The sequence below is a fragment of the Toxorhynchites rutilus genome, chromosome 2 (genome assembly GCF_029784135.1).
Source record: "Toxorhynchites rutilus septentrionalis strain SRP chromosome 2, ASM2978413v1, whole genome shotgun sequence".
NCBI classification, from domain to species: domain Eukaryota; kingdom Metazoa; phylum Arthropoda; class Insecta; order Diptera; family Culicidae; genus Toxorhynchites; species Toxorhynchites rutilus.
This window is the reverse complement of record NC_073745.1, coordinates 53,467,671-53,490,254: the sequence shown is the minus strand read 5'-3', so window position 1 is coordinate 53,490,254 and position 22,584 is coordinate 53,467,671. Positions and strand designations below refer to the sequence as shown.

The 22,584-nt window shown below is 38.8% G+C and overlaps 1 protein-coding gene across 1 annotated transcript in view; it reads left to right on the top strand.

Annotated features, from left to right (window-relative positions):
* Positions 1 to 11,024: 11,024 nt before the first annotated feature.
* LOC129767683 (low-density lipoprotein receptor-related protein 6) overlaps positions 11,025 to 22,584 on the top strand; it is a 111,857-nt gene continuing 100,297 nt past the window's right edge. Inside the window, exon 1 of the mRNA XM_055768814.1 lies at positions 11,025 to 11,573. The gene's annotated coding sequence lies outside the window, so the exon portion shown is untranslated. The remainder of the gene's footprint in view (positions 11,574 to 22,584) is intronic.

The window sequence follows — 22,584 nt, the reverse complement described above, 5'->3', positions numbered from 1 at the left end:
GTATAATAAACATCAATTTTGTGGTGTACATTGTCGTAAAATATATTTAATCCGCATTATATGCGTATATTACGCTGATGCAGTTTGTGTGTCGTATAAGCGTATAATTTAAATCGATTCAGTACTGTAGTAAATCGTGTTGCATGCTGAAGAAAATCATGAAACAGTAAATCATACTAGATCCTAATAAAGAACATATTACATCACATTGAAATGTCAATGAAATGCTGATGCACTCGAAAGTTTTAACCGCTGTTGAATTAAATTTCAGATAGCCGCGCGAGATAGCTGGTGGATGATAATCCAGACGACCGGAGTTCGAACCCACATCGAAGCAGTTTTCCCCAAACATCAATCTGTGCCATTTTAAACATTCATATTCCACTCCCAACACAAGTCAATCAAATAATTATTATTTCTACAAACATAAATACTCATATATGGAAATGGCAATTCGTGAGGCTATAATAAACATTTCACGAACATATTTTACTTGTTTTTGACGTAGGATTACGTCTTTCGGGAACATATTGGGGTACAAATTGAAAAACGAATATCGATCGCATCGTGAAAAATGTCCAATTTCAAACGCTTATTGCTCAGTCATTTCATGACGGATTGATGAGATTTTTACATCAAAACATTGCGGCACTCTATAAAATTTTTTCACTTTGAATAAAATAAAATATATCATGTAATTAACTATCGAATAATTGAAAAATCTCAACCCCTATCCAAACGGTACTGATTGGTCGAAATTGGCGTCATTTCTTTTTCGCCTGCTTCGCTTCTTTCGTTCCTCGATAAGTCAAATATTTTCATGGCGAGCGAGTGGGGGGCGCCTATTTCTCACATACCAGCTGATATAAAAGGACGGTAGCATTTTTGGATTTCTCATTCTCGTTCAACGCTCAGATCGGCAAACATCTGGGCTTCTAGTGTGCAGTGCTCTACAAATCTACCAACACCATACGGTGCAGCAAAAGAGAGGAAGCCATCGGCAACCAACGATGGATGCGGTGCGGCAAAAGGAGCAAAGAAGAGGGAGCAGCGGAGAGCATCGAATTAAATCTAGTGTTCATTGCTGGTGCGCTCCTCTTCACATCAACAATTGGATGCGGCAAAGGAGGCAGAGGAGCGAAGTGCATTGCATCGCATCGTATCACACCCGCTATCCGTCGTTTAGCTCGTCGTGGTGGTGCCAATCAAACCCTCGCAAATCGACGCACAGAAGCCGATGGCGCCAAAGTCAAGGAAAGCATCAGCGAATCCGTAAAAGCTACCGCTCCCAAAACTAAACTGCTACATCCGACTGAAACGCAGCAGATTCCGTACAACCCATTAAACCATTCCAGTCCTTCTCAGGACTATCAATTAGTTTTGAAACAAAAGAGTTTATTTTACTGTTTTCCACTTACCACAAAAACTATATAAAACCGATCAAAAATACTGTTTATTGACGTAGGATTACGTCTTTCGGGAACATATTGGGGTACAAATCGAAAATTGAAAATTGAGCACAACGTGAAAATTGTCCAATTTCAAACGCTTATTGCTCAGTCATTTCATGATGGATTGATGATATTTTTGCGTCAATCGATTTCAGCACTCCATAACAATTTTTTATATTGAATAAAATAATATATGTCATTAAACTAACTATCAAACAATTCAAAAATCTCAACCCATATCCTAACGAAAATACCCTAATTGGTCGAAATTGACGACACATGCGGCGGGTCCCTAACAGAGACATCAAAACCGAGCTGGCTGGGGGAAATTGGCATTGCAAATACATGATAGTCGGAGGCATTTTTATATTGCAAGTAAGGTGAGTGATACGATTCATTCTAGCAAATTAAATTTGAATTTGGAACTTTAATATTGGTTGCCTCGTGAAATTTCATATCAATGACCGATCGTATATTGTGAAAAATTTAGCACAAGTGTAAGCGAAAAATTATATATGGTAGCAGTTGTGTTAAAAATGACTTCATATATGAAACGATTTATTTAAATTTTCATAAATAAATACCAAGCGCTCGAGAACGGGTCGTTTAGTTTAAGCTGTCTGTTTTGTTGTGTTCATTTTCACTCAAGAAAGGTTTTTACGGCGAGAAAAATTGGAAAAGTGGAGAAACATTAGAAAAAGTGATTTTCCATATACTCTACATATAGTATTAGTTGTTGTTAGTCCAATTGAAATTCGCATTGGGTGAATAAACACTTAGAAAGTAAAAAATTATAATAGAAAATTACCTTTTCCATTTCAGATATGTTTTCTCTATATTGAAGTAACACGTTTTTACTGATGAGAAAATTTGATAATTGTGTTCGGTATTGGTAATTATCTTTTATTACATTGGTGAGTTTTTTTTTCTTTATTTCATCCATAAATAACACAGGAGGCATCTTGTCTAGGATCACATAGGGCGATTTTCATCATATCTCGTTCCACTTCGGTATCTTTTATTTGATACGCACTATTCAACGACTGTTTACCATCCTTCTGTCATCATCACTCGGTAAACACTAGTGGAGTGAACAAACAATACCCAACAACTAGACAAAACAGTCCTTTTCAGAGCGACCAAATCATTATCAAAGAGTTGGACGATGTAATTCTTCAAACAAATCCAAAATCAACAGATAGCCTAACGGAATCCTACGTCAACTATGCGGTCGTGTCTCGGACACAACCCTCCTGTGACTTTTTTTCCTATGTCTGTAATAAATCGTATATGAGTATGGCAAAAGTCTTATTTGGTGCTTTGATAATTCATGAATATATTCATATTAGATCGTATTTCAATTCCAACATAATCGCTATTATAGCCGGTCAAAGTTGCATATTCATCCAAGCAAATTCGGTAAGCATTTGCCATGTATCTATATGGCCTCCACTTTTGCATGCATATGCCAGGGCATATGATGTTATATATACGCTTGTTATGCGATTTAATGTTTGCTGGGTAGGCAGATAGACAATCGTTGTATCTGTACCGACTTGTTTCACCGTGGTACATGGCTACAGCTTGTTAATTCCAACTGTGCGCAGTGCCATAGACGGGTAGTGGTACCCAACTAACAATTCACCATTAGTGTGATGTTTTTATGATGGTTTTATTCAGCTCTAAGCGCAATAAAGCCTGTACAACGCTGTACACGTACAACGCTAGTACAGTTGTATGTCTGTCCATGGCATTACTCAAATGGTACATAACTGAATGTGTCAACGAATAACGTTGAAAAAGGATATATCTAATTACATATTTGCAAAAAATATTTTGCGCATCACATTCGTCATTCAAAAAACAGATGATGTCACGAACTGAAATGTTTTATTTTTTCTCTGATTTCTTCTTATATTAGAATTAGTATTCTAATGACTATTATTTTTGGATTTTAGAGGAGCTCTGTGGAAATTTATCTCTTGTCCACAATTGTAATTCTTTTTTTCCACAATTAGGGTGCTGAACACTTCATTCTTCCAAAACCTGAATGCAAGCGGAAAACTTTTCATCTCAATCTAGATCATGTGAAGTCAATCCAAATTATTTTTCATGTGTATTTTGCATGAAAAAAAAATCTCGCACTTTTTCCCCCACGCACTATCAAATGTTTCTCCGATCAAAGGAACAGAACGATTTCGTGACTCGGACTTTGTTTATTTACGTTTTTGGTAGAGCCAGATTTTCAACCAAGAGAGATTATCCTTCTGCAGATTTTTTTCATTTTTTTTTCATTCTAGCTACACTCAGCTAAGAGACGAAAGTATCGAAAATTCAGGAAACGTTTATTCGAAATATTGAACTTGTTTATCGGCTTCAGTAGTTATACTGCCATGATTTGCAGTTTTTTTTTTATATTTTGAGATTGAATACGGAAAAACCTTCGACAATTCATTTTTTTTCAATTATTTTTACTTTGAATTGCAGAACTTTTTCTATCTACTGGATTATTATAAGAAAAGTAACTTAACATGAACAAAATCTGTGACGTCTCACATTTTGTTCATGTAAAAAATCTTCCCATCATACATTTTCCATCTCGGTACCGTTTCTCATATGAGGCCATTTGCACACCACGTGAACCTAACGCCTTTACCTTCAACATCAAGTTTCACTCGTGGTGCACTAGCATTTCACACGCTCAGAAGAGTAGTGAATTAACATTTCATTTTTCAAACTTGTTGCTTTTGTTTTAGCATCATAACTGACCTGAAAACGACAAAAGTCCAATTCATGCGCTACGCAATCGCGCCGACAAAGTAGAACTTTGCGTCCTCATCGATTGAATCGATCTTCCCAGAAGATTAAGAGCGAGTACGGAATGATGACTCAGAGCAATGCATTTGATCAATAATGCGAAACAAATTCATTTTTTTTTTGTAATATAGATTTTAATTCTGATAGATATATTCTGAGTTCGGCTTCTCTTCTTGAATGGCGTTAACGTTCCCTGTGAAACTTTTGCCGTCTCAACGTATGCATTAACTAGCGTCATTTATTAATACTTAGTTGAAATTTCTTCAGCCAAATAACACGCCTTGAATGTATTCCAAGGGGCAAGCTCTAGAATACGCGTGACCACAGTGCAAGTCGAAGGAAATTTCTTTGACGAAAAATCCCCGGCCACACCCGGCATGATAATGTAAGACAAACGTATTGGAAAGATTATCGGTATTGCAATGGATAATGATCGTAATGTATCGAAGTAACAATCGTCCAGTTTGGCGTCAAAAAAGGAAAAGAGAATTACTGCAGAAGCATTCGCTGTCCAAGCCGATATCAATGCGCTTGGTGAGCGGGTCAAGCATATCGTTCAGAATTCGAAAAGTTCTTGGGAGATAAAGAAGGTGATTATAAGCCGTGTGATCCTTCCATCATTGCCGATCGTGTCCAGCGTTTGGAAGACGCTTACAGCGACGCTTATGGCTGTCGAGCATCGCTCGCGGTTGGATGAGAGCTGTAAGCTGTGGCAGTTCTACTGGGATTTTGTATCAAGTTTCCTCATTACTATTCGAATGCAAATAGTTTAATAAATTTAATATCAATAAAACATCGATGTGATCAATTTATTCGAATATATGTTCACTTCTAGTAACATCCGGAACATGAAGTACACCAAAAAAGAACTCACGGCAAACTTACTTTTAAAAATTCATATTTCAACATTGTGAAAATAGCATCTAGTAAAGGGCGAACACGAAATTATTGCGACACCGAAAATGTCATGCCAATTTTCATATAATGTTTAGAATCAAACCAAAATTTTAGGGTAGTTTTATACATATATTTACTTCAAAAATCAAAATAAAAGTTAATCGATGGAGCCTAGAGTGTAAAACTAAACGCATTTTCGCTTGATGCCCTCCATCAAAGTCTTTACAGTGTCATCCGGTACCAGTTTCTCAGATTTTTTTCCATTTTCTTAACATGTCTTTTCGTCTTTGACTGTCTTCTTGCTCTTCCGAAGTTCCCGCTCCATTATTGCCCAGTACTGCTCCACCGGGCGCAGCTCCGGACAGTTTGGCGGGTTCATGCCCTTTGGAACAAAATGGACAGAATTGGTCTCATACCACTCCAGGACACTTTTAGAATAGTGGCATGATGTCAAATCTGGCCAAAATAGCGGAGCTTCGTCGTGCTGCTGCAAGAACGGCAAAAGGCGCTTCTCGAGGCACTCAGATTTGTAGATCTCGCCATTTACTGTGCCCTTTGTCACGAAAGGCTCACTCCTCAGTCCGCAAGAGCAGATGGCCTGCCAAACGTGATATTTGGAGGCGAACTTCGCAATTTTCTTCTTCTCAAATTTGTCGTCCACATCGAACTTGCTCTTGCCGGTGAAAAACTCCAACCCCGGAATTTGCTTAAAATCGGCTTTTATATACGTTTCGTCGTCCATCACACAGCAGCCATATTTTGTCAGCATCTTCTCGTAGAGCTTCCGTGCCCGAGTTTTAGCCGTCGATTGTTGCCGCTCATCGCGGTTTGGGAAGTTCTGTACCTTGTATGTATGTAGTCCAGCTCTCTTCTTTGCATTCTGGACGTAGATCTGCGACATGCCGATCTTTTTAGCCAAATCACGGCTTGAGACGTTGGGATTTGCTTTAATCATCCGCTTCACCTTTCCCTCCGTCTTTTTGTTCTCCGGTCCCGGTTTTCTTCCAGCTCCTTTGCCGTGGTCCAACGTCAACCGCTCCTGGAACCGCTTCAACACTCTGGAGACGGTTGAATGGTGAATGTTCAACATTTTTCCCAACTGCCGGTGCGACAGGTCAGGAAATTCCAGGTGTTTGGAAAGAATTTGTTCTCTCGACTCGCGTTGGTTCACCTTAGAGATGGGCAAACCGTTCACGAACGGTACGAAAGAACTAGTTCGCCGAAAAGAGTGAACGAGCGGTCGTTCTTTTTCAAAGAACGATAGTTCTCCCCACGAACTGATTGCGAGCGAACGGTTTGTGAACGAACTGATTCCGTAAGAACGGTTTGCGTGTGAACTGTTTGAGAGTGAACTGTTGGAGAGTGAACTGTTTGTGAACGAACTGTTTGCGAGTGAACTGTATGGGAAAGAACTGGTTGAGAGTGAACTGTTTGGGAACGAACTGTTTGAGAACGAAGTGTTTGCGGGCAAATTGTTTGTGAACGAACGAACTGATTTGCGCTGGGCGGAATGGATAAATACAACGAGAACGCTTGTAAGGAAAATAAAACGATTTGTCATTTATGAACAAAATGCGTGTAACGCTGGGTTTATTTTGTTAATGGATTCTCAATTTTGGGTTAAAAATTAAATTAGATTCTAGTAGTTTTAAAAGCAAAACTTCATATACATATCCTATACTTTCTAATTATCAGAAAAAATCTGGGGGAAGCTGGGGTCATGGATTAAGTAAAGATAAAATTTGTATGTTGAGAAAAAAGTTTTTTCGTTGCTTTCAATTCATCGTTTGGCCTATTGCGTGAACCTGTGTGTTGTCCAAAAAGATAATATGTAAAATTGCACATATTTTGTGCGCATCAAATTATTAAATAAACTTTTGTCCACCGATAAACATATTTTCACATAAAGTCTACAGACAGCGACTTTTAATGAAGCAGCTTATCTTTCCCCACTAAATTTCAAAAATATAAATCCCATACGTACACTATCCAATCCAACGATATCAATATTGATGCTGCTGTCTATTGATGTTGGGTTCCAGCCAACATTCTATGTTGTTCTTAATATCGCTGAACGAAAGAGCGAAAGAACGGTTCAAAAGAACTGATTCACTTAGATGAACGGCTAGTGAGTGAACCGTTCATCAAAGTGAACTGTTTTGCCCATCTCTAGTTCACCTCCATTTTCGTTGAATCGAAAAACACGACATCGAGTTTGACAGCATGTAGACAATACACATCAATGAGAAAGTGTGCAAAATTTGGTTCATTTTTACCCAATGGTAAAAAAGTTATGCCCTGTTGAATGTGTCGCAATAATTCCGTGTTCGCCCTTTACCTCGGTAATAATACTCGATATAGCTGTTTCCGGGATTCTAAAAAGGTACAGTAGGAATACGAAACTGACTCCAGTTGACAAAAATCCCAACGTCAATGCAAGTCGCTCGCCGTACAGGAATCACCTCCCGCATTCGTATATCCTGTTTTTTAATCAACGGAGAAAATGATCGAAAATTTAAGATGCCATTATAACGAAGTTCTTGGATAACTTATATAAGTCCTTATATAACGATGTTCTTATATAACCATATCGGAACTGTGTTTGTTTTTTGGTCTATCTCGTCTATCCTCAATTATGCAGTGGCCAGAGCTACTGGTATATAGAGATGTCGGTTAATCGTTCGATCAATTAAAAAAATCGAATATCTGAAACCATAATCGAGTAATTTTGTATCGAATAATTTAAAATCAAAATATGAATACATCGAATAATTGTTACTGTAATCGCGATTAATGAAAAAGGAATCTTTCTCAAGGTTAATGCATTTTTAGGTTAAGGATTAGGCAATAACAATTTTTTTTTATTCAAAATTTTGTTATCCGACCATGTAACATCGACAACCCCATAGACCACGTGACCAGAAAGATTATTACAAGAAATGAATATTCGCTCGATTAATCGAATATTGAAAGACAATTATTCGAATGAATCGAATATTGAAAAATGCAATGATTAATCGATAATTGAATAAATGAAATATTTAGACATCACTACTAGTATAGCGGCGTATGATGCTACAGTTGAAGCCATTTTCATTTATAAATATTTTCTTTTTTTGAAAACTGGCAGCGAACGGACACAAGATAGTATCCGACTCGACAAACAGTGTACTATGTGATAATCGTGTTTGTCATTCATTCCAAATAGCTGTATTTCACCAAATAGTTTTATGTCAAATTTTTGAGAAAAACAAATAGGTGTAATTATGGTTGTAAAATATTTTTATCAAACATGAAATTTGTACTAAATTTTGACCAATTTTTTTCTGTGAAAAAGTATCAAATATTTGACCTCCGGTCAAACAGTGTACGGCCACCTTTATCGCGTAATATGTACGAATAATTCGTATAGCAAAAATTTACTAATCATTGGTAATATTTATCAAAAAAATCGTCATACATACCAATGTTTCCTAAGAATAAACTTGAATGTTGTCATATCTGAAGACTGGTGAGAAAAGCGCGTATTAACCATTTTTATTGTTGCTATAAGGCAATACGGAGGTATAATAAGGATGTAATTCCAATACGTGCCTTTTCGGTGGGAAAGTGTAGCCGATACTGGGCTTACAAATCATGGTTCTTCTTGAAATATATGTTTATTAGTACGGTAGAAAATGACTATAGATTGGTAGCATTTACTAAAAAAATCGTTATATTTACTAAATAGTTTTCTGGAATAGTCTGGCAACGTCACCTCAGATGATGAAAATCGTGGATAACGCCATAAAGGACTAAAAATGGAGTGCAAACATGGAAAAAAGATATTTCAGCATTTTTTATGAATACAGCAATCATTAAATTATTCATATGTGAGGTGGTGTATAACATACAGTGACTCAAACTCGTAATCGTATTCCACCATTCAGATCTTTTTTTCCCTTCTTTTGAGAGTCGAAAACAAGCCTTAGGAACATTCTATTTGTTTAATGTTATAATGTCATATGAGATTTACAAGGTTTGCTATCTGTTTTCAGAATAATGATTTTTATTTCTCCAAAGATGGCGAATGTATGTGGTAATGTATGAAAATTGACTCAAACTCATAATCGTACGCTGGTTAAAATCTCTACTAAATTTCGAAGGTGTTGGCTAATTTTCGAATTCCATCATTAGCATGGTATCCATTGTTCATTGCAATCTATCTTTTTCTACTGGGATTTATGTTGGGAGATTGTGGAGGAATATCAATAACTTTTGAGTAATTGTAATGATGATGATGATGTTGAATTAAAGAGGCTTTAAACTTTTCAGTTCATTCGCCTCTAAATTGTAATGTAACTATGTGCGAACTTTATATGGCTTGAGCTCTGGGTCATTGTCTTGGCAAAACTTGTATCCTCAATTCCATCCCATTCTGTTGACACTTCGGCTCATATTTTCCTTCAGGATGTTCAAGTAAACATTCTGATCCATTACACCATCAATAAAAACCAAAGTGAGCAAAAAAAAAGTTTGTAATGTGCCTAGGAAGGGCAACTTGAATGCCCGAGCACAGAGGAACAAACCGTTTCTCAGCAAAAAAATCAGTAACTCCAATTTGATTTTTCCAAACAGCATGAAATACATCAATGTCTTACTGGTAAGATGTTACTTCCGTAGATGGATCCAAACTTGATATTTTTGGCTCCGATGGTTATCGTTTCGTATGGAGGAAGCCAACGATGAATTGAAAGTAAAAAAAAAATCTGAAAGCAACGTTTAAACATAGTGGTGGTGGAGGGATGGCATGAGGGTGCATGTATGGACAATTTGGTTTTCATCGATGAGTATTGGACCAGAATGTTTACATGAACAACCTGAAGGAACAAGGAACATATGAAGTAAAGTGTCAACAACATGGGATGGAATCGATGATTCAATTCACAATGACCCAGAGCTCAAGACATATAAAGTTCGCACATGGGTACATTACAATTGCTCAAAAGTTTTTAATATTCCTCCACAATCTCCCGACATGAATCTCAGTTAACAACTAAGGAATTTCTCTGTGTAGGAAATTTAGAAACAATAAAATTTCTAAAAATAACGATTTTTAAAACCACTTGATGAAAAATTGATAAATATTCCTTCCGAATGCACCAAAAAACTCGCCGATAAGGCTAAAGACAGCTAAAGATAGTTGCAATGAATAATGGATACCATACTAATGATGAAATTCGGAAATTGGTCAACGTCTTCGAAATCGAGTTGAGATTTCAACCACCGTACGAATATGAGTTTGAGTCAATTTTCATACATTAGCACATACATTCGCCATTTTTAGAGCAATAAAAACCATTATTCTGAAAACAGATAGCAAAGCTTTCAACTCTCATATGACACTATGACTTTATCTATATAGAATATTGCGAAAAGTTGTTCTCGACTCTCAAAAGAAGGGAAAAGGCATCTATATTGTGAGGTACGATTACGAGTTTGAGTCACTGTATCTTAAAACTGAGTCGCCACGAGTAATTTTAAGAAAATTAGCGAATCATAAAACAAACATTTCAGAAATAAATTGTTCAATTCTGCATGAGTGTGTCACTGGTTCATAGCTATTACCAGTGGGTTCCATTACCACGGGTGTATGAATGAAAGTTAAACACAGCTATTCTGTTTGAGCCATGAGTAAAATCCTAAGCAGCATGTAAACAAAACACCCGTAAAGCTCTACTACGAGGGCTCCCATGCGTACGCATACAACCGCAAAAGCAAACGTAAATATGAGAGCGAGAAATGAATGAGCTTCCACGGGAGAGCCAAAGTTCTACACTAGGGAACCAATAATAACAGTCCCGAGGGTTAAGTTGTGTTTGAGCCGTGGTGCTAGTCGCACGTCCGTTCTGCGTTGCTCCGCGTGTTTATTTTTCTCAGTGTTCAGTTTCATTTGCCATTCAGTGATGTGACGCTCCTTCGTGGTGTGTAGCAGCGGACAGTAGTGCGTAGGAGAACATAAATAAGTTCTGTGTGGAATGAATAAACAGCATGAGAGCAGCAAGTCGAGTGGTACGCGTTTAAGCCGAAAGTGACGACACGGCGACGGTGGTGGTGGTGTTAGTGTAAAGGAACGCACGGACTGAAGTGCCTCCACACTACAATAATAAGCGTAATCTCGACAAATGTGGGATCCCGGTCTGTAGTGACTGAAACGTTCGATGGAAACCGTATATGTGTGTTATGATGGCAGCCAGTTCAGAAATTGTGAGCTACAAATTGATCCCAAGTGACGGGGTTCTAGCGGAAGGCTAGTTTAATGGAAACGCTGTGATGTTTGGAAAAGTGTTGGAAGTGTGGAAACGAGTGCTCAAAGTGACCTAAACCATCTGTGGTTTCGAGGAATCTTGCCGTTTTTTACTTGTTCGGGTGCGTGATCTTTTATTGTTTTTCTAGCGAAGTACCCTCGGCGCACAGTGGGATTTTGTTTGTATTCAATTAGCAATTAGCATAGTTTAGAAACTAGAGGAAGATCAAAATTCGTATTTTTGAATTATCGTTAATTACTGATCTTCTGCATTACGAGAGGATGTCACACAACGGTTTGTAAACCTTATCAGGATTCAGTATCTTAGATGATTCTTAAATTTTGAAGGTTTTTGTTTACGAGTATATTGACCGTAGGAAATCGTAATGGAGTATAGGCCCAGCAAACATTAAATCGTTTAACTAGCGTATATACATCATCATATAACCCATATATTATGCGCATAACTAGCATATACAGCGACTCAAACTCGTAACCATACGCCACCAGGTAGATCTTTTTTCCCTTCTTTCGAAAGTCGAAAACAAGCTTTCGGAACATTCTATTTAGATTAAAGTGACCAGAGGTCTTACGCGGGACACAAAAAACAAAACGTTATGTATATACTTTATGTGAACATAAACCATAGTTTAGCGAGTCTAAAATGATCAGTATTATTTCTTTCTGGGTATCGGCACTCAGTTGTGATTTTTCGGTGGTTTAGATTTTGTTTACGCCCGAAAATCACTCGCTCAATCAGAGCATTTACGTCTGGCAAGCACGATTTAAATTCTACAATTTTCTTCAAACGTCTGGCAAGCACGATTTAAATTCTACAATTTTCTTCAAATTACCGAATGGAATGCTCCAAAATTCCAATTCATTTTTCATCGATTTCAGTGTTAACGTATGCATTAAAAAATGGACTAATTTCGGATGGCGATGAAAGATAATTTATAGGAACAAATTTTCTTTAAATCTTACGTTTATTAAGTCTACAACAAAAATGATTCAACTTGATGATTTTTCCATACTGCAAGCTCCACCCCACAGCGGAAGAGTTGGACATCCTGAGGCACTTTGTGTCCGCCAGATATAGCCGATCTGGTATTTACAATATCATCTCTTTGCCGCTCCTTAAGCCGGGAGATCGAAGCAACTGGCCATTTACATTTTAATGCGGAAGCGTCAGACGAGACCGTCCATATCTGAGCAGCAGGCAATCACCAGAAAAAGTAGCTTGAGGTGCTGGTGAAAAACTTCTTTCCGGCGAAAGAAGTGAAAAACTTCTTTTCGTACTCATAATTAAAGACGAGACGTGTTTGATGCTAGAATTCAACGAATGACAGGGGACGGGTACTTTACGTTCCCCAGGTAAGCGATGACGACGAATGTTTCATTCACATCAAGTGCTCGAAGAAGGTCCTGACAGACGTGAAGGGAATGTCCAATTCGCTCTTCTTTCGAGTCATATGGTGAACGGGGAGATATATAGTACGAAATGCTTGCCGGAGTTGGGAAGGTGATGTGGTCTTTATGCCGAACCTGGGATCAGCCCATTATGCCAAAAGATCACTGGAGGATGGATCGGCTGGAGATAAACATTGTCGCGAAGACCACCAACCTTCTTAACATTCTCCAGCTACGCCCTATAGAAAACTTTTGGGCGAATGGCCAAAATAGAGAGACAGACGACCCCCAAAGCCACGAAAAGGTAAAATAACACGCCGATATACATCTTTTCATCGGCCATGGTTCAGGTTCCGGCCAACTTCCGTAAGACCGCCCATTCGCGATAATTCATCAAACAACTCTGCCTCTTCCTGTCGAGTATACATTAGTTCTTCCGGCTTATTTGAAACGTTGAGCCCTGACTGAGCTAGGGGACCAAAGATTAACTTTTCGTCTGACTCACGTTGGGCTTTTATAAAAATCATTTTCCAATTTTGATGCTTTCGTTTCCAGTTGACGCTCTCTAAACAAAAATCCCAATGTCGGTGCGATGAAACCAGCTAATAAAATAAAATAAAAGTTTTTTCATCCATTTAAGAAAATCAACATGATCAAATTGTGATATTGAAATATATTGATATCGCGGGACATTTTCGTTTTCAAATGCGGGACGGAATCTAACGCGGGACATTTTGTTGAAATGCGGGACTGTCTCGCGGGACGTCTGGTCAGTTTAATTTAGATAAAATCATAGTGTCATATGGTCGGTGTTAAGTCAGACCGGACCATGTGACATTTTTATAATTTCGAGAAAAACGAACATAAAGTTTAATGCTCTGCAATTTTCCAAAGCATTTAATTTTTTCGTTCAATATTGTTCTCAGAAATGTTAGCTACTCTCTGGTAATACTTTAACGTATGATAGTTGTAAAAAAACATCAAGTATTATGCCAAAAAAGGCAGTTATTTGGCTGCCTATACGTGCATGGTCCACTCTGACTGAACCAAATGAAACATTTTTTATGAGTTGGTTCACTATGACTGAACAATTTCGAAATATTTCCCAATCACTTAACAGATGTGAGTCAAAGTGTGCCATTCTGCTATGAAAATTAGAGCGAAAAGGATTGTGAGTTTGGAACTGCATAAACATTTGTTTGCGTTCAGCATAATAGTCTCTGCCATCGGCTCCTGGCAATAATATGATTGCACGGCGAACATGTTAAGCATAACAGCCCATTTTCAATCATCTTAGACAGTATTCGTCAATAAAATCGTCAATTTGGAATTCACTGTCATCGCTACATAGTACTCTGAAATAGTACATTTTGCGATCATTCACACTGAAGACCAGCATTTTTCACTGATCTGTTCAGTCGGAGTGGACCAAGTTTATTTTTTAATATACTCAGAATGTGCACATTTTACACTGACGGATTCAAGCACATTTCGACAAGGTATCTTTAAGTTTTAAGGAAATGTTTTGTTGGTTTGAATTCGGGGCATGGATATTGTTTTAATTCAATATACAAATGATTGTCACATGGTCCGCTCTGTCTGCACATGATATAGAGCCATTTCGCCATGGTAAATGGTACATGGTCCGCTCTGACTGCATACTATGGGGGATTTTTGTTGATCAATCATAACAATTTCGATTCGTTACTCCTGCTGTATGCGTGATTTTCCAAATCTGATAAATGTGGTATGAAGCTTACATAATGCTTAACGAAATGTAATCAATAACTCGAAATTTTCATTTTTGCGACTTGGTCCCCTCTGACTTAACACCGGTCATATGAGAGTTAAATAGCTTGCTATCTGTTTTAAAAGTAATAGTTTTTATTTCTCTAATGGCGGGTTTACATTAGGGAGATCTATAGCTATAGATGGATTTATTCACGTGAAAATAGGTGTAAACGGGTGAGAATAAATATGATACACTTATTCGAGGTATATATAACTTGAATAAATTTAGCATATGTAAACGCTTGTGAATTTCTCACTGGTGAGAAATCACTAAAGTTGGATGCAGTTCTACTTTAGGTGAATAAATTCACCGAAAATATGAATATATTCATTATAGAAGTTCACGCTAGTGTAAACGGTTGATGCGATTTCTATAAATCTCATCATATGTCTTCACATGAATATATCACTAGTCTAAACCCACCCTAAGAATAGCGAATGTATGAAAATCGACTCAAACTCATATGTAATTTGTTTATTTGTTTAATTCGTAAAATTCAACTGGCAATTGATGTCTCAATGAATAAAAACTTAAATCAATCTGTGTTGGCCAGCAGTACGGAATAAATCGAGGAGTCGTTGTCGGAAATTGCTTGCAGAAACATTGAGTCGAAGAGACCGGAATTGTCGTTGAAGAGCTGGCAGATTGAACGAAAGGGCTCATCTAATCCATAATTTCTTCTGCTTCGTGGTTCCAACAGCAAAAAATCACGTTGGCGAAGTGGTCTTTCAGGTACATACACATTCAGTTGAGCCAGCAATGGAGGACAGTCAATTTCTCCTGCAAATAATATAGCAGTAAATGTAGCTTGAGCGATCTTGCGTTTAACTGCAAGTGGTTGAATGTTCAATAGACGGCAACGTTTCTCGTATGGTGGCAGGTTTCGAAGTTCGCCCCAATCAAGAAATCGAAGGACGTATCTAACAAATTTCCTCTGTATAGCTTCAATTCGGGTGATCCATCTGGCGTGATAGGGACACTATACAACTAAATACGATTCCAATATTGACCGAACAAGTGAACAGTACTGGGATCTGAGACACAGTGGTTCATGAAATTCGTCGGAAATTTTGAATATAAAGCCCAATTGGCGATTAGCTCTAGCAACAATATCGTAGTAATGAATTCGATAGTGGATTATCCAGGATAACTCCGAGATCCTTGAAGAGTTGTACTCGGGTTAGACGACAACCAGACATGGTGTAGTCATAGATGATCGGCTGATTTTTGCGGCGATAAGAGATTACGTTACATTTCTCAACACTAAGACCTAGCATGTTTCTGGAACACCAAGCTGCAAAGGTTCGAATCAAAGTTTGCACTTCGTAGCAGTCCGAAGGGCATTTTATCACTTTAAAAATGTTTGCGTCGGGCCGAGGTTACTGCCTCGCGGGACTCCAGAATTGTTAGAAAATGTCTCCGATTCTGAGATGCCAATCTTGATCCGAACAGAGCGATCCAATAAGTAGGATTTGTTTTATCAGGGAGTCGAATCACGAGTTTACACTTTCGGGGTTAAATATTCACCAAACAACGACGCGTATAATTTTAGTAAGCTACTATTTCTCGTAGTCCAAAATCTAGAATCCAATCTTTATTGCGATATAACACATGTATTTTCCGACTATGGCTACTGGTGACCGGCTAATAGTGACTCTAACGATCAAAAGCAAATATAAAAGTGATTTTTTCAAGATACGCTGCGCTCAGCAGTCGGTTTAAGAGCTGGATTCTACACAAACAATCTGCGTATGTTTTGAAAGGGTGACGTGTTTACTGTTAATTCGTAATAAATACAGTCAGTCAGTTCCGCTCTCAGGCAAATTGCAATCGATTCAAATAGAGAATAAATAAGGGTCTTGCGCCTGCAAGGATTGACTAACATCGAGATCAGGAGGAAGCTGTCACATCTGAATCTAAGCAGATTATTCGTCTACAGGACCATCAAGCGTTTCAAGGATACAGGTACGGTTGTTCCCAAGAAGAAAACCTGGTAAAAATGGAGTGTTCGGACTCCAGCGGTCATCAAAGCAGTGAAGGAACGTTTCCGGCGAAATCCAACCCGTTCGGCAAGAAAAATGGCGTGTGAAATGAACATGAGCCACGCTTCCAGGCAAAATGTTATCAAAAAGGAGTTTGGATATTTAGCTTTTAAAAAGCAGAAAATTCACGGATTTACTCGCACAAATATTACCGATAGGGTTGCTAGATATCGGTTGACGCACGCAGGTCACAACATTATTTTTTCGAACGAAAAGTTGTTTACTCTGGAGGCAACTTTGAACAAACAAATTACCGTGTTTATGGAGCATGTCTTCGTGATATACCAGCCGATAGAAGAACAGTCGAGCGATATCAAAATGCGTCAGCTGAGATGGTTTGGGGAGGTATATCGACCGAAAGAAAATTACCATGGCTATTCATTGATAGGGGCGTGAAAATAAACAAGGAGTACTACAGGGTGGGCCATTTAAAGTGGAAGCATCTGGCAACCCCATAACTTTTGACAGAGATGTCAGATTAACAAATGTCATACCGCGTTGGAAGCGTCATTTCAGTACAATTTTAACCATGGAACAATACACACCTAAACAACGCGCTGAAATTGTTCAGCTGTACATTCAAAATAACTTCTCAATTTTGTTAACTAAACGTGCGTGGAAAAATCAAAAATAAAGTTAAAACATCGCCTGGAGCCAACACTATACGTCGATTATATGCCAAATTTATATCGTCTGGTAGTGTTAGTAATGCCAGTCATCTGTCCAGACAACGACCAAGACGTTTCGACGAGAATATTGATGCCGTTCGAGCCAGTGTTGCAGAGACTCCATCGACAATGATAACCGATTTTTTATTGCCATTTGTTCGTGAAAATGAATTGGACAAATACTGGTTCCAACAGGACGGCGCTACATGCCATACAGCGGCTGCCACGACTAAATTATTGCGCGAAATGTTCCCCGGAAGATTAATATCGAAAAACGGCGAATATGACTGGCCACCGAGATCACCTGATTTGACGCCTCCTGACTTTTTTTTATGGGGATATTTAAAATCCAAGGTATACACTGGTAAACCAAGGACCCTGGCTGCGCTGAAAGACAATATCCGACAAGAAATTGCTGCCATATCGGCCGAAACATTAGGCAAAGTGATGGAAAATGCCGAAAAAAGGGCACATTTTGCGGTCAAGGCCAGAGGCGGTCATTTACGAGATATCATAATCAAAAAGTAGTTAGAACAAATCTCCTTGGACCAAAATAAATGAATTTAAAAAAAAAATTTAAAATTCCACTTCTTTACTTTGCTATTGCAATAACAAATCCTTCCACTTTAAATGGCCCACCCTGTACATGCAACACATTATCAAGGGTCATTTGCATCCTCGCACTAAAATACTTTTTGGGAAAGGCAGTTTTTGTTTTCAACAGGATTCAGTACCAGCGCAAGGCATTGATCATTCAGAAATTGTGTAAGCAGAATTTGCCTTGTTTCATCAGTTCATCTGAATGGCCTGCATCATCACCGGGTTTGAACCCGCTAGACTTCAGTATCTGGGGATACATGCTAGGAAAATTTGGCGACGTTAGGCATCTGAGTTTGGACATATTTAAAAACCGTTTGGTCAAGATTTGGGACGAAATGCCCAACGAAGTTGTTGATTTGAACTCAAATAAGTATATTGTAATTTTATTACTTATAGATGTTGTTGAGATCGATTCCGAAGAGAAATAAAATCTGGTTTGAGTTTCATGGCATAAATAAAGTGTATCACTTTCACGTTGTCACCCTGTAAATTGCACCAAGTTCGTGGATACCGACCGCTTTGGGTAGAAACCGTGCTGCTGTGTATCGATATAATATTTGCAAACAGGGATTCATTTACATTATTCTCGAACAGTTTAGAACATGCGCAAAATAACGTGATGCCACGGTAATTAACAACATCGCGTTTGTCGCGAAACTCGCTTTGCTGAATCGTTGTTACATCGGCATCGGGAACATCGGCACAAAGCTTCAGGACTGCTGAGGGTATTCCGTCAAGACCAGCGGCATACGAGAGTGTTAATTTACGGAGCACCCTGGAAACATTGAAGGATTGAATATGTAAAATTGAAGACACTTCTTCGTGAGGATTCAAGCCAAAACACTTCAATATTCGGATTTTCAGCGTTATGTAATTTGTGCACCACCAAGTAGTTTTGGATATTTTAGGGAGTTAACTTTGTCGCAAACATATGCTTATTTTCAGAGCTTTAGATGTATCTGGTATTTGGTCTGATCCTTGTTAAGGGGGTGGTAGACCTAGTCTTTGTGCAAGGAGCACGTTAAGAATGTGTATAACGCATAAAGGGTGTGTCACATCAAATTGCATCACGGAAAAAACGCTGTAGAAATTTAAATTTTAGGAATTATATCTTCAGCTTTCGCTTATAATCAGATAAGAGTGTATAGATCACGTTGCTTCACTGTCAATTTTTCGTAAATTTGGAAAAATGTCGTCGAACGAAAAAGAGCGTCGTGAATTAATCCTGTGCACTCATTTCGAGAATCCGGAGTTGTCACATCGGGACATCGGTAAGATGCTGGGAATCGTCCAATCCACGGTCAGCAGAGTACTAAAACGATACTTCGAGAACCTAACCATCGACCGGAAGGTGAAGAACGGCAAAATTGGATGCTCCGTCAGCGACAAAGATCACAAGCGCGTAGTTAAGCAGTTTAAACGTGATCCGAGAAGTGATCGCCAATAAGCTGAATTTGTCAAGTTCATTCGTCCAGCGGACCAAGCAGCGGGAGAGCCTGCGTACATACAAGGTTCAGAAGGCTCCTAACCGCGACGAAAGGCAAAACATGGTGGGGAAGACGCGAGCCCGGAAGCTGTACACCGAAATGCTGACGAAGCCGCATTGCCTGGTAATGGACGACGAAACCTACGTCAAAGCGGACTTTCGTCAGCTGTCGGGCCTGTTGTTCTTCTCCGCAGAGAATCTCCTCCGGCGTTCCGGAGGAGATTCGCAAGCAGAAACTATCCAAGTTTGCCAAAAAGTACATGGTGTGGCAAGCGATCTGCTCTTGCGGAAAGCGGAGCGCCCCCTTCGTGATGACCGGCACGGTAAACGGGCAGGTTTACCTTAAGGAGTGCCTACAGAAGCGCTTACTACCACTATTGAAGCAGCACGAGGGCCCGACCATCTTCTGGCCGGATCTCGCTTCGTGCCACTATTCAAAGGACGTGTTGGAGTGGTACGAAGCCAACGGGGTCACCTTCGTGCCAAAGGAAATGAAACTGCCCAACGCGCCGGAGCTTCGCCCAATAGAGAAATATTGGGCGATTATGAAGCAGTCCCTCCGGAAGAACCCAAAAGTTGTCAAATCGGAGGCGGACTTCAAGAGAAAATGGATTTCTGTTCAAAAAAAACTACAACCTGACGTTGTACAGAACCTTATGGACTGGGTAAAGAGGAAGGTGCGAGCATACGGGATTGGGCTCGAAGTATGAATAAAAAGAAAATGCCAAAAGTTGTTTAATAGTTTTTATTTTACTGTCTAAAATTTTCAAAAGGATCGGTCTACTGGGCGAATTTCTACAGCGTTTTTTCCGTGATGCAATTCGATGTGACACACCCTTTACATCAGTTGCTCACGGGATTGGATATCCGTCTGGCGATTCGTCCAATAAACGAAGAGCGAGTCGTGATGACTTTTTTTTTATCCCTCTTGTTTATTTTAGGCTCATTAGCATTTTAGTTGTAACAGAGCCGAATTTCAATCGTGTACATGTCACATGTTTATCATATCTATAATTAGCACATTACACAGTTGCCATGTTTTCGGCGTTTGAGTATTCCCTTCTATACCAATGCATATGGTACACATTTACACAGTTGCCATATAGGCGTAAGAGTTTTCGTTCTGTTCTTCCATTATCCAGTTAGACCGGATAGCGGAGACAATTGATTGATCATTGTTGAGTTATTTATAGAACAGCAGCCCGATGTGTCTTGCAGAGCAGAGCAGTTGTATGGATGAATCGATCTTATTTCGACCGTGGATCGATCTCCGTCGCTGATGATTGTTGCGTGGACGTAGCTATTCTGTAACAACACAAAGATGGTCAATGAGGGCCCTGAGTTTTGAACCCACGATCGATCGCTTACTAAGCGAACGCGCAACCAATGTGGCTACGGAGACCCCCATAGGTCGTGATGACTTGCTGGTAAAATGCTTGGGTGGCTTCATAAAAAATGCAGACGGAAGCTTTAATGCTTGTATTTGGTCGATGCCTCCAAAACCCAAACCCAGAAAATTTTGAAAATCGCAGCAAATATAGCAATCTGTAACTTCAACAAAATCACAATTTTTGTAGGCAGACAACTGTATATGCACAGTTTTGCTCCATAATCTTTCGTCATCTTTCATACACCTTGAAAATTCTATCCTTCCAGATAATGTGATAATGCTTTCTCATCGAAAACTGTCCAAGGTATTTTTTCATACCGTCCATAGAATCGAACTTCTTGCCCTTAAAATGTTTTCACAGAGACCTGAACCTGTGATAATCTGAGGTTGTAATAACCGGTGAGATAGGATGTGTAATTTATCGAGACATGAAGTTTTGTGTTGACCTGATGGGAAGATTATGCCTATCACATAGACTAATTGACGATGTTTGTCCTGGATCACTACCCTCAATTTGTCCAGTTGCTAGCAGTACTTATGGGAATTTTTCGACTGGTTACTTGGTAGAAACTTATTCTACATAATTCTTTTCCAATCGCATCAGTCACAGAGCATAAGTTTCTTCGGTCGAAGACTTACTTTTGGGTTAGCTTCAGGTTGTTTATTTCGCGTATATCTTTTTTTGACGAACAAAATTGTTGTAAATTATCAATTATCATGTAAATTAAACGGGAATCATAATGTATTTTCAGGTGGAATAAATGCTCTACGTGTTTTAAACATTCAAAACACACCAAGTAATTATCTGAATCTGATAGAGAATCTTTCTTTCACGTCAACTTCAAAGTTTGATAAATGTCGACACTATACTTTGAATAACGTGAATCGCTTCGGAATAAATAATTATCGAAAGAAAGACCAATCATTATACAAGTGAGGCCCGAAGCTTAGGATTACGTCTTACATTAAGTGTGTCAAATCACAAAAAAGGTCACGTTCGATTCCCGTTCTGGTCGGGGGAATTTTTCGTCAAAGAAGATTCCTCCGACTTGCACTGTGATCACGCGTATTCTAGAGCTTGCCACTCAAAATGCATTCAAGGCGTGTTATTTGGCATAGAAATCTCAACTAAGTACTAATAAAAATGACGAAAGTAATACTATGTTGAGACGGCGCAGTTCCTCTAGGAACGTTAGTGCCATTGAAGAAGAAGAAGATACCAATCGAATCAAAAAATTTCTTTAATTTGTTTTATATGCTGTACATTACATTCCCATAGTCTGTATATGGTTTAAATTGATGAAAATGTTCTGTCCATTTGTGTGCTTTCCCGAATAGAGCTGTCAATAACGGGCAACTTATGCAGCCGCTAGAATAGAAACAACGAAGGGGGATAGCGAAAAGAGAATGTTTGCGAAGTAAACTACACCCTTGGATAGTAAGTAAGCTGTCGCTAGAATTACATCCACTCTGTGGAAAATTGTCAGAATCTTTCTGTGCCCTAAACAACAAACGTCGCTATTCTGCTCGTTTTGTGTTTTATGTTTCCCCTGGAGCTGTGAATGCTAGTTGTATATGTGAATAGCACACCTTCGATACTTGTAGTTGTCATTCGTATTTGCTCTCGTGCGCATCGGCTCTTTTCTGATGCAACAAGCTCCTAGCTTTGTTGATGGTTTTGGCCGAGAGTCGAGAAACGAATTTTCATAAACGCGATGTTTCATTTTTTTCGCTGCAACTGTGTG